We start from the raw sequence: 12,679 nt of genomic DNA, 5'->3' as shown, positions 1-12,679 counted from the left end.
TGGCAATGACAACATTTGTGGCAGACATCTGGGCAACTTTGTTTGCCAGGAACTGGAACAACTCTGTCTTGTTGGCATCGTGTCTTAGGAAATTGCGCCAGTTGGATGGAATTGTGTTCTTGTCTGTCACCTTGCGCCTTCCTCCTTGACCACGTTGGAGCCTGGTCTCAGCTTTGAGGCTGGATGTATTGTATACATCAAATACAAGATGTGATGATGTGTACTTGCTGCTATAGGATTGTATCACAGGCAAGAAGTCGCAAAGTGCATAGCCCTCAAAGGTCTTTCCTTTCTTTGGTGGCAAGGCATGGACCAAAGCTGATCCATCTACAATGAGGACATCAGTCTTTGGTTCTTTGTCTTCTAGTGTAACATGACTCTCCAGGACCGAGGTCAGCTGAGACTTCTGACATGTGTACAGCCTACCACCCTCACTAAGGGAAGCTGGGAATGTTTGATTCTCGTGCTGGAAGAATTCCTGCAGATCACATTCACGGCTCTGACAGGATATAAATAGCTTTGAGAAAAGCTGGCAATCCTCCTTCAGAAGTTTCTGCTTTGACTGTTCTACAGGAGCAGCTTCTTGCCTGAAGAAGTCAGTTCTGTTCTTCTTTATCGGCTCATAGAAGGAGACTGCATTGTTTGCCAAAGAGTCTGAAAACTTCTGAAATTTAGTGCGGCCTCTGTCAAGGTGTGTCTGTAGAAGTTCTGCTGAGCTGGGGTGGGCAATGTCTTTGTTGTCAATGGAAAACAGATCCTGGCTCTCTTCCTGAAAAGGACTTCCCAAGTGTTGCAAAGCCAATGACAGCTTGCTGACTCTCTCCAAGAATGTCTTCTGTGCATGAGGTGTTTGTTCATGGTGTGTTGTCTGCTCATTAGACTCCTTACTTTGAACCTCTGTTTCGTATGCAGACACCAAGCGGATGATCTCTGGGCCAGCCACCATCCATCTTCTGAGTGCTGACGGATCTTCAGTCAGCCCAATGGCTCCGCCATCAGCCTTTATAAAGGCATTGGTCTGCTCATGAGCTTGGTCAAGAGCCATTGCTGAGAACTGGCGACTGGTCTTGTGCACAACAAAGTTGCCAGCCTTGAACTCCTTGTGCAACTCTGGGTGTGAACTCTCTAGGGTAAGCATGTCCCTGAGGTGAATAGGCAGCCAACGAGCATAGTTTGTATTATTGTTGGAAAAGAAGTAGGGTATCAGCTCATGCAATGCCTGGCAGTAGAGGACAAAATTGGCCTCACGGAAGGACCTGATCAGTAGGAATATCACAAGTTCCATAGACAACACCATGTGCCAGAAGTGGAACTGTGGACTCTGCTGTCTTCGAAGGTCACACCACTCCTCAAACTCTAATGCCTGCTCATTGTTGTTTGCTTTCTCAGCACAGTAGTCAGTGTATGCTGTCCTCAGGAGTTTGTACAAACTAGAGGCTGTAACCTGGTGCATCTGCCGTGTCCTGGTTACACTTGCAGCTGACAGGAAGGATTCTGCAGTTCCAGATGAAGCAACTCCTGCCTCCACCAGAGCTCCTGTCCAACCACTGCCATGAAGAAGAGTACCAAGAGATGTCATTGCTGCCATCTCAATGTGCAGACCACCAAACATTACCAGATACTTGTCTTCGCCATACTGATCAGGCCACTGCCACTGCACCTGCTTTGCTACGGCATAGATTGGCTGATCAGCTGTGATTATGGATATCTGGCCAGGGTTCAGAAAATCAGTGACATCCTGCACTTTCTGCATCACGTGTTTGATCGTAGCAACAGAATGAGCCTGATCACGCAGGAGAGGAAGCAATGAAGTTATGGTTACTTCAAATTCTGGGCTTCTCTTCATTGAAGCGTGATGAGCTGACCACGTCAGATTCACTGCATCATCTATTTCCTGGGTGACTATGACCTTGTCTAGCCACTGATACTCCAGTGCAAGCTGTGGCCCCAAGATATCTGTGGGTGGCTTTGGTATTGCAGTGTTTGGTGGCACAGGGTTCTTTGTTTGAAAGGAAGCTGGTGAGATGTTTGTGAATGTGTCCGGCAATTCAGGCACCGACCTCACTTTCTCAGGTGCAAACTTTAGTTGCTGTCTTTCCTGTCCAGTGTTCTCCTTGGTGGGGTGCTGAAATATGGAGATGCTAGTTCCATGGAAGGAGGTAGTGGCAGTAGTTGCAGATGGGTTGTGGTCGATGTTGTCCATCACTGCAGTGGTGAACAACCCTTTTCGCAGTACTGGGGACAGACCACACCCTCCTCCACATATTTGCTAACTGTGGCATCTCCTAACTGTGCAGAGACCTCCAGTACTCTGTCATAAGAGATGCTGAGGCCATACTGATGTAGCATTTCAACCAGGTTTCTCTTCCTGGTTTTGGCATAGACTGAGAGTCCCATGTAGACTGGGAATGGTGTTTCTCTGTCTTTGGAGTGTCTATGAGTTGTTGCTCCCTCTTTGTATCGGGAGTAGCAGTTGAACTGCATGAGCTGTGCAATGGCCTGGTCTGACTTTGATGCTCCAAATCGTAACTGTGACTTGATGTCAGCCCCATGCTCAACCATCCCTACAAACTGGAGCAGGAGAGGAGGCACAGAATTTCGTACACAAGCCTCAGAAAATGTGCCATCAAACCGTGACTGATGATCAAGTATAGACTTTCTGAGAATATTTGCTGCTTTAGCAATGATAACTGCCTCTGAAAGATCAGATGATTGAACAAGTGCTTTTCCCACATCCTTTTGAAATGCAAGTAATACATCTCTGCCAGATTTATGAGCCTCAAGTTCTGGAATTTCTGCCAGAAGTTTGTCTTTGAGTCTTGTGGAATTTACACTTGGTGACTCTACACCTAATTGTTCCAGACGTTGTTGGTAGAGGTGGCAAATATCTGCCAGCCGAAATGTGACTGGATCATCTGAACAAAGGTTGTTTTCAACAATGTATGTCATCAGTTCTGACAGAACTAGTGGATACACATCTGATTCTGACTCAGTGCTACCTTGGTCTTTCTCAAGGCTCCTCAGGTAGGACCTTTTTCTGTTGTAGAGGGCACAAAGACAGGCATGGTGATACTTAAACTCCTGTGCAATGACATCCCCACCAGTCAACTTAGCAAGGAGCTTGCCATCACTAAGTATCTCTGCACATTCACGCAATTTCAAGTCAAGGCCCTTAGTACTAGCCTGTCTGAGATCAGATGCAGGTGCCACTTTTCACAGAAAATGCAAACTTCATTGTCATGACTGGTTCGGCGCAGTTTTGCACGACTAGTCTCAGTGTTGCTGGTCTGGTCATTGGATTGTCGCTTTCTTGCACGGTCCAGTTTAGTGTTGTTAAACAACAAGCGACAGTTCACATGGTATTTTGCTGCATTTTTTCCTGAGAGTGGCCTCTATGCCATCACCTTCATCCAACCTTGCTGGATCCATTATCAGTGGCATTTCATTAATTTCACTGAACATGGGAATGTTCCTTGCCAGCATTGTGTACCCATCATGGTCTAGGACATGATGACTTGGAGGTGATGTCAAGTGCTCACCTCTTTTGTCCTTCTGACAAAGACAACACAAACTCCAGTTTGTTTTTCTACTGCTCAATATTGGATTGGCATCACATTCTGCCATGATTTCACTTTTGATTAAGGCCGAGGGGTTATCCTTTTACCACCTTAAACAAAGCACACATTCCTGTATGGGATTCAACTAGGTTCGGTCTCCCTACACCTAGCCCGATCATTCATCCAGTGCCATTTAAGTCCCGTGTGATCTGTACACCATCCGGGTAAGTACATGAACCATCATGTACAGCCCCCATACCCTTGGCTCGGCTCTTCCGCGCTGGCACATCCTGTCTATTCAGGTGCGGCTATCTAACTATAGCTGGTCTGGGGCTGTTAGAAAGCATTTGGGACACTAAACTAAACTATACTACAACTACTAGTCTAAGACTACAGGATTAGTAAAGCTGGATTAGCTGGCACTGAACCCCATGCTGAGTTACACAGCAGTGATGTCACCAGTGTGCCCTGGTTGTGTGCAGACATACACTCTTTTACATTTATTAATTTTCCTTCAAAATTGATGAGTTATTCGAAAGAGATGGCCTCATTAGGATCTAAAACCACAGAAACCAAGATCCATGATTAAAACGATAATTGTTGAACGGGCATTATTTCTCATTATAATTATTGTTTCTACCTTTTCTTGGCAGCCATATAGCCCCCATATTTAAAGGTAAACTGTACTGGGAAGCTACAGAAACATAATATTCACAAGAAATAGTATGGAAGAGCTTTACCATATTGCTAGAAGCAAATACATGCCATTCTAGTGAAAAATTAGCCAAAATCTGTCGATACTGGCCGCCATCTTGGAATTTGGCCGCCATATTAAATTTTTTGCGTGGCCAGCGCCCTTTTCTGATAGAGGGAACTTTAAAGAGCACTTGTGCAAAATTTCATGCTTGTTTCACTATCTGAACGATTCTTATGAAATATGCAATTATCTGCTGCACTAATCCTCTGAGAAGAACCCACGTAAGTTCCCAGACTACATCTGGTCCAAGAATATTTGTACACTACACCAGAGGACATGCGGGGGCATAAACGATCTTTAAATCGAAACAAGGAGCCAATTGTGAGTGGATTAATAGGGATAAGTTTAACATTTAATGCGCCAAAGTATTTTTGTACAATGTTAGTAAATTCAGCCTAAAGGAATCATCGCGCAAATATGGGAATCGGGCATAAAAGGGAAGCTTAGGAACATTTATTTTATTTGCGCTAGTGCAAAACTCTTTATTAAGAACCCTGTAAATAATCCTGTTGACGAGCTTGGTAGGAAAACAGTTAAAATACCAAGCTCGTCAACAGGATTTTTCAGATAACTAGCAAATTCATATAACTTTTATTGGTCGTTATTTATTGTACAGAACCCTGATGATGCATTCAGCTGAATGAGAAACGCGTCGAAATAAATTATAGTACGTCGCCATGTTTGTTCCTGCTCCTGCTCCTTGTATATTTTATCACCTTGGCTGATTCGCCTGCCTTCTCCGTTCACACACACACACACACACACACACACACACACACACACACACACATATATATATATATATATATATATATATATATATATATATATATATATATATATATATATATATATATATATATGCATATACATACATATAATCTCACCCCTTTTCCCACTCATTTTCAATATTGCATAAATTTTGGTGACATATTTTAGCTCACCCCTTTTCCCAATCATTTGGGGAACTTCTACTGTCTTGGTCTTTAATCTTTATTGGAAGTGCCCATTCTGAATGTCTCCAAGAATTTCAAAGAAGGATAATAAACTAGAAAATTCACAGCAGACCATACAATGCAGCCAATGATGCAATGCCAATCGGGACGGGCCTCCAGAACGCATTCGACACAGTTTTAGGTATTTGCCTGTTTCGACTTGCAAACTTTTAATGTTAATGCTTTTTCAGAATAGACTAATCAGGAACCCACAAAACGTCCCCGAAACCAACATCAAATCTACTTGCAAAAATATGAATATATCGGGAGATAATACAATGCATATTGGCTACATTCATTATGTGCATTCATACGTAGGCTACAGACATACATATACGCACACATATGTGATATATATATATATATATATATATATATATATATATATATATATATATATATATATATATATATATATATATATATATATATATATATATATATATGAAACACCTACACACACACACACACACACTTGTATATGTGTGTGTGTGCAGAAGAGCTAAATGAATGCACGCGAACGCAAAGAACAGATTTGGCCATTTTTCCCCGAAAAAATATCGACAATGAAAAACTGCTTATAATTTTATTGTTATTAATAATACAGCTATTTATTGTCAGTTGGGGGGCATGGCCCCTCTAGCTACGCCACTGCCTGAATTCCCCTAACAGAAAACTGAGGAAATAAATAAGGTTAGCCCTGAAAATTAAGAATGTTGTTAACCTGGAAAGCGATGGATGTCAAAGCTAATAGCATGGCTCTGCCTCGGTCAAAAAGAAAAAGAAATGAAAGGGGGAGGGTTAAAAGTAAAGTGGAAATATTTTGTAAAAATACCTAGTTTAGAAACATCTTTAATTTTTCGGGGTTATTGTGGCTGAAAATGGTAATGGACAACAATTAAAATAAACATTTTGAGGTACTATAAAGTAAAGTAAAACTAAAGACGATTAAAATTGTAAACAATAAGGGAATAAAGCTTTGCACCTTACTAGTGCGCTCGCAACTGTGTTTGTGGAGTGAGCGGTTAGGAACCAGAAATCAGGAACAAAAAGTATCATATAAACATGTGCTATTTACATAGTAATGGTCTCTCAATCAAAAACCCTTAAATAAAACTTACTTAACTGGCAAGTTATTAACTGCTGTAAAGATTTTAAAGAAGTTTAAGAATTTATGACTGAGTACAAATTCCTGACGTTTACGAATATTTCAGTAAAATAATAAGATCGTCCATCTGCAATAATATTTATTTTGAATGGAGGAAGTACATACGTGTTAAAAAACAGGTTAATGTATAAGAAACGCAATCATTTAAATATTTTTTCTGGACTAACAAAAAGTAAATTCATGTAATAGTCTTCACGTAATATTTGGGTAACTGGCAACATTTCTGTCATTCAGGTGTAGTGTATGGTGTAACTGGTGTTCATTAGAAGTGTTTAACGGAATAAACAATCTTAACATATTTACTACACTAAGGACACGTTGCTAGCTCTACGCAGTTTGACCAAGTGTTATACTTTTTCGAAATTTAATGCAACAGTCTCTTGTCAGTGCATAACTTAGTCCATATAGGGCCAGACAAATTTTGTTTACATTTCCCCTAGTTGACCTCTGACCTCTACGGTAATACGTTACGGTGAACGTGTTCGTCAGTCAACAGAACAACAAGGCAGCAGGTAAAAAAATGTGCCCTTCTCTTTGATATACCCCACATCTACTTAGGCTATAGTTGTTTTACTTTCATTCTGATACCGTAGGCGGCTAGATCAAGGCTAGGCCTAACCTTTTTGTTACCTAGGTTTAATATTGTAGGCTTAGAATAGCCTAGGCCTACTGATGAAATGCCAGTTCAAGTGACATGATAACTGATATGGAGACCTAAAACACTGTGTTAAATACATTAAACATACTGAACTAAGGGAAATTGGTTGACGTTTATTTCTTGTCAAATAGCCTGGGCTAAGCCTACATGAATTGGAGGTTTGGGCCTACAGCATGTCCAACCCCTAGAGTGCCAGTTTTGGGCGATTATGGAATTGCCATGTTGACAGACATCCCATTTTTTGGTAATTCTAAGCCGGCTGTCCGCGGTGAGCTAGAATGTGGCAATTGGCGTTTCTCTATGTTATTTTACTTGCTTTACAAGAATTTAAAGTAATATTTTGTCGGCCGGCTGTAACTAAACTGTAATTGACCTTTGAAGACTACACGACTTGAATTACCTAACGCAGGGTAGGTCTAAGCCGGCATTCCGCGCTAAGCCCGCCCCCCCACCTCCATAGCTAATACGGCAAAATTGTAACCAATAAACACCTCTAGGGTACGTTATGTTGGTATTTTTAGGGGTGTTTCCTGGTTACAATTTTGCCGTATTAGCTATGGAGGGGTAGGGGGATTGCCGCGGAATGCTGGCTTAGACCTACCTGCCTTAGGCATTTCAAGCCGCGTAGTCTTCAAAGGTCAATGACAGCTTAGTTACAGCCGGCCGACAAAATATTACTTTAGATTCTTGTAAAGCAAGTAAAATAATGTAGGAAAACGTCAATTGCCATAGTCTAGCTCACCGCGGACAGCCGGCTTAGAATTACCCATTTTTTATATAAGTTTGTGCTTAGCAGAGCTAACTCAAGGGTAATTTTTTTAAAGTATTTAAAACACATTTAGCTTCTAATATTTTTATTGGAAACCTCGGCTAGGCTAATTGTTTTGGTAGATCCAAGTAGTAGCTGTCGGCAGTGATTTCCTTCTAACTTGACTTTTTCTACAGTTTTTTGGTTGCTAATTGTGGATTTACTTCAATTGTTGTCACACAAATGTAAGTAACCTGTAATTAACCCCTGAAATCCATCCAACCAGGGGTTTCCATACATGATCTTCACAAGACAGAGCACGGCTATGTCTGTTTTGAATGGCTCATATCCCATCCGGCAAGTGCAGTAACTTGTTAACGTATGGGTTCCCCCCCCCCCCCCCGGGCCAGTACTAAACACGGCGAAGGGACATTCCATTCAGCTAACAACAAACAAATGTACCGCCAGTATCAGAAGCCCTGAACGTGTAGAAAAAACCAGCTTCCAAGGTAAAAACAGGAGCGGAGCTAATACTTAGAATTACCATTGTGTTCATCAAAACTGCTGGCTTAATCTTCACCAACCATCATCTAAAGAACTGTTGTGCACAAGCTGCCATTGTGATAGCCAAAGTGGAAACTACAGTATTTTAAGTGACAGTCTCAGGCAAAACCATAAACAAAAGACTGATGTTAGGGGAAAGATTTAAATGGCTAAATAGATTGGTTACACTGCTTTTTCTACCTTCCACACTTTGGTGATTTTAAGTGTTTGCAGACTGCAGTTGGATATTTTTCTGACTAGGCCCCAGGCATAGCCTACTTGTTTTGACTAACTTACCTGTATTAGGCTGTGCGCATTTCCTTTATGTCTGGGGCAAACATCCGTTACAGTGTTTTCCTCAATCATTCATTCCTCTAACAAAGATAAAAACAGTGTGAATGGTGTGAAGAACATTGATGCAATGCCCAAGTGTTTATATCATGTATCATTATGAGGCTAGAGTAGGCCTGTACTATATAAACAGGGGGCCAGGGGGTTGTAGGCAATCAAAATTTTTTGTGTGCAGTTCATAGCATTTTGTTAACAATGTATCAAGTAGGTTGATGGCTTCTTACACAATATTGATGGCAAAGTTTTGAGACAAAATTATGCACTTTGTGATTGCAATATTGAGCAGCTTTGTCTTAGAGACCCGCCTACTTCCATGGTGAGAAAAGGTGTACAGTATTGTGAAATGTGTGTGTGTGCATGTATAAATATACTGGCATATGTGTGCATGCTTGTCTAAGTATAATGACCTATAAGGCTGGAGGAGCATAATGCTAAAATACTTAAGCTAACTGAAACCAAGATGGGATTAATTGATTAGTTTCTCAAAGAAACAGAATTCCAGAGGACCAAGGACTTCTGCTATAATTTTTGAAGTTAATGATTATAAAGATCTTACTTCTAATAAAATGGGAGCACTAGTTCCAAATTCAGAGCTACACTGAATTAAAAAAAATTAATGATGCTAAGAGACAGATAGACAGAACGTAAAAACAAACTGAAAACCTAACTTCTTGGATGATGAAAAGGCATGACAATACAGTATAGCATATAAAGGATATGTGGGAAATGGGCGGTTGGTGATTACATGATGGTGGTCAGATGTCAACTGAGTGGTTTACTAAAAGAGGTGTAGCTGTATGAATGGATGAACAAAGGCAATATATTAACTCCCAAAATATTGCATAATAAAATTTGATCTGTTAGAAACCCTAAGATGCTAGTTAATGCTTTGCCCACTCCATCAAAGATGATACTCTATAGGATTGCATCGCTGAAGAACACCACACTTTAGTTTATCATGTGTGGTATCGATAATCCTGTTTTCACTGGTGTATTAGCAGCTGAATAGAAATGCTTTTTATCCTCTTTGCCCACATGAAAGTATTCTCACTGGACTTAAAGTCATTTGGGCAGCTTTCGCAAAGGCTTTCAGTTCCATCAAATTTCAGTAACACCTCAACCTATTGGACCTCACCTTAACAGACTTCTGCACTTAGCTGTGATATTATGATAATTTTTTGCTTATCTGTCATTTTAAATGTCATACGTTTTTAAATAAATATCTTAAACCAAATATGAAGTGTAAAGTAAAGGTTAGTTGTTTGTCATTTTTACATAGGGATTTAGCTTCAAGTGCAAGTTGGAAACAGCTATTTAAACTTACTGTCATCAGAGGGCAACACTCCGCCGGTGACACCCAAGGTCTTCAGCACCTCTCAACCACCTGCTAATTACCTACTTATTGTTTCTACTCCTAAAGGAGAAGTTTCCCATTGGCTGACTTCCACTGATAGTTCAGTGGAAAACTGAGGAGAGGACAACCATTCTGGTATCTCCTTGGAGGCTTCTTTTCATCCTGAAGGAGAATCTTCTTTTGGCACACACACTATCTCTTTGGGTGAAAGAAAGGACTAACGATTAACCTGACTTCCTTTTCAGGGGTGACGGAGGTTGAGAGATTTGAAGAGTTGTGGCCTTCCCTGGTTGTCTCAGGGGAGCCCAGTGTTCTTGCTTTGCTTGGCCACCTCTTGTATGGTTAGGTGCCTCCTGTGATTACTTCTGTGGTGATTGTAATGACTTCCACAGTCACAATTTTGATGGACTCTCTTACTGCCCCCACCTTCTTGGTATCCCTGCATGTGCTTTCAGTGATGTGCCACTGATGATGTGGACCGCTCCCCTCTCCCAGTCAAGAGGTATAAGGCGGCCAGTCATAGCCTTCAACCCTTCTGCAGCTTTGCTGATCTGCTTTCTGCCTCTACTTTGGCTTGACCTCCCCTTTCTGCTTGGGACAGCCCGGAGTCTTTTTCGCCTTATGTTGAGCATCCATTTTTGGCTCCCAAGTGCCCGAAAGATCCGCTCAGGCACCCGTTGTCTTCTTTGATGCTCCTCTCTGTCTCCGAGCGCCTGTTGCCTCCAGAGTGCTCAGTGCCCACCTCCAAGCACCAGGCTCCAGCTCCCGAGTGTGTGGCGCCAGCTCCTGAGCACCTGGTGCCAGCTCTCGCGCTTGGTGCCACCTTCTCCTCTGCAAGTGCACTCTTCTGTCCAGGAAGATCCATCGTCAGCTCCAATCAAATGTCAATTGGAGGAAATAATGGGTTTTTTGAAGAAACCCCCATGGCTTCCAAGACCTCTAAGGATATGTCTTTGAATCCTGTCATCTTCAGATAAGAACTTTGGACAAGAACCCCCTCCTCCTTTGGCATATGCTGCCTTACTTAAGTTTTCCTGGCCAGCTTTCCTGACTTCTTCGCACCTGCTGCCCCGGTCTCACTGGCTTCGACCTTCCTTATGAGGATAAAGCCAGATGACAGTGCTAGGCTCCCCAAGTTGGTGCTTTCCTCCTCCTCGAGGAAAGCACTCAGAGAAGTGGATGATTGGCTCTCTTTGAAGAGGGAGCAGGGTAAAGCCACATTTGCTTTTCCTTCCTCTAGACTGATTTGGAGGAGCTACCTCTGCTACTCACTCCACTGGAGAAGCTCCCTCTTTGAGAGTCACTGCCTCTTCCCAAGGGGACTTTTCTGGGCTGACTGATTCATCTCGACGTTCAGCTTTTACGTCTGTGAAAATTATGTTTATACAGGCAGTCCCCGGTTAACGGCGGGCTCGGTTAACAGCGATCCGGTTTTATGGCGCTTGTCTAGCGACAAAAGTTGGCAATTTTCAGCGCCGAAAATCGCCGATTTCTGCTTATCGGTGCCGATACATATGTAACAGAGGCGCTGATAACCGAAAATCGGCGCTTTTTGGCACCGATAACCCCCAAAAATCGCCAAAAAAGCCCCGAAAATCGGCTAGCGGTGATTTTCAGTTATCATCACACCCTCAGAAACAGAACCCCGTTGATAACCAGGAACTGCCTGTATAAGTAACTTACCCAGTAATTACATAGCTATTAGTTTCACTTATCCGGCAGCTTAAAATTTTGAAATTCACGGGTCGCGCTCATATGTTTTGGGGTAGGTGACGTGTCCCTCCCATTTTTATATAAGTAACTTGCCAAGTAACTACATAGCTAACCTACGGCAGCTTAGAAATTCAAAATTCACATGGTGGCGCTGTTATTGTTAATGTGTAGGTGACAACGTCCTGCCACCATCCAGGACTCGAGGAAACAAACTAGCGGACAGCTCAATTCGTTTTCTGCCAGCTTCCGGTTAACATCGGAAGTTTTCACGCAGCTGCTTCTTCGCTTCTCGGCTTTGCTTTGCATGAATTTGGTGAAGTACTCAGAATTTGTTGCTTTGTGGCTTGCTGCCATTGTTGAATTGTCGTTCGAGTTAACTTTAGCTTATTTAGTTAACGATGTCGGATTCCAGTTCATCTAGTATTTGCTTTTGATCTTAGGGTTGTAGAACTAGGCTAACTAAGCTTTCTTTTCGATTTTCATACAAAATGCCCTAAATGTAGGGGCAAGAATGTAGTACGGATAATACTTGCATTGAGTGTCAGGATTGGGAGGATAAGAAATGGAAAACAATGAAATCTCATCTAGAGAAATTAGAAAGGGATAAGAAGAGGAAAGCAGCCATTAGGGCTGAAAGTAGGGCTAATGCAGAGTCTATTCCTTTGGAAAATGTAGGGGATGACAGAACTATCACTCCTCCAATTCCTCCTCCTTCTCCTATCCTGACCCCTCCCACTTTATCATCTGCTCCTGTTCCAGGTTTCCATGACTCTGCTCTTATTGCCATTGCCAGCCTCGAATCTAGGTTTGATCAGAAATTTACTGTATTATCTAG

The 12,679-nt window shown here is 42.0% G+C and overlaps 1 long non-coding RNA gene across 3 annotated transcripts in view; it reads left to right on the top strand.

The window, feature by feature from the left end:
- Positions 1–6,667: 6,667 nt before the first annotated feature.
- Positions 6,668–12,679, top strand: part of LOC136842585 (uncharacterized) — a 624,527-nt gene continuing 618,515 nt past the window's right edge. For 2 of the 3 annotated variants that reach the window (XR_010854272.1, XR_010854273.1), the window contains exon 1: positions 6,670–6,989. This is a non-coding gene — a long non-coding RNA (uncharacterized lncRNA). Of the gene's footprint in view, positions 6,990–12,679 lie in introns of all 3 variants that reach the window. The other variant, XR_010854271.1, reaches the window with a different exon arrangement.

The sequence above is a fragment of the Macrobrachium rosenbergii genome, chromosome 10, assembly GCF_040412425.1.
Source record: "Macrobrachium rosenbergii isolate ZJJX-2024 chromosome 10, ASM4041242v1, whole genome shotgun sequence".
Lineage (NCBI taxonomy): Eukaryota > Metazoa > Arthropoda > Malacostraca > Decapoda > Palaemonidae > Macrobrachium > Macrobrachium rosenbergii.
Note: the sequence above shows the minus strand (reverse complement) of the source record. Positions and strands in the feature narration are given on the sequence as shown.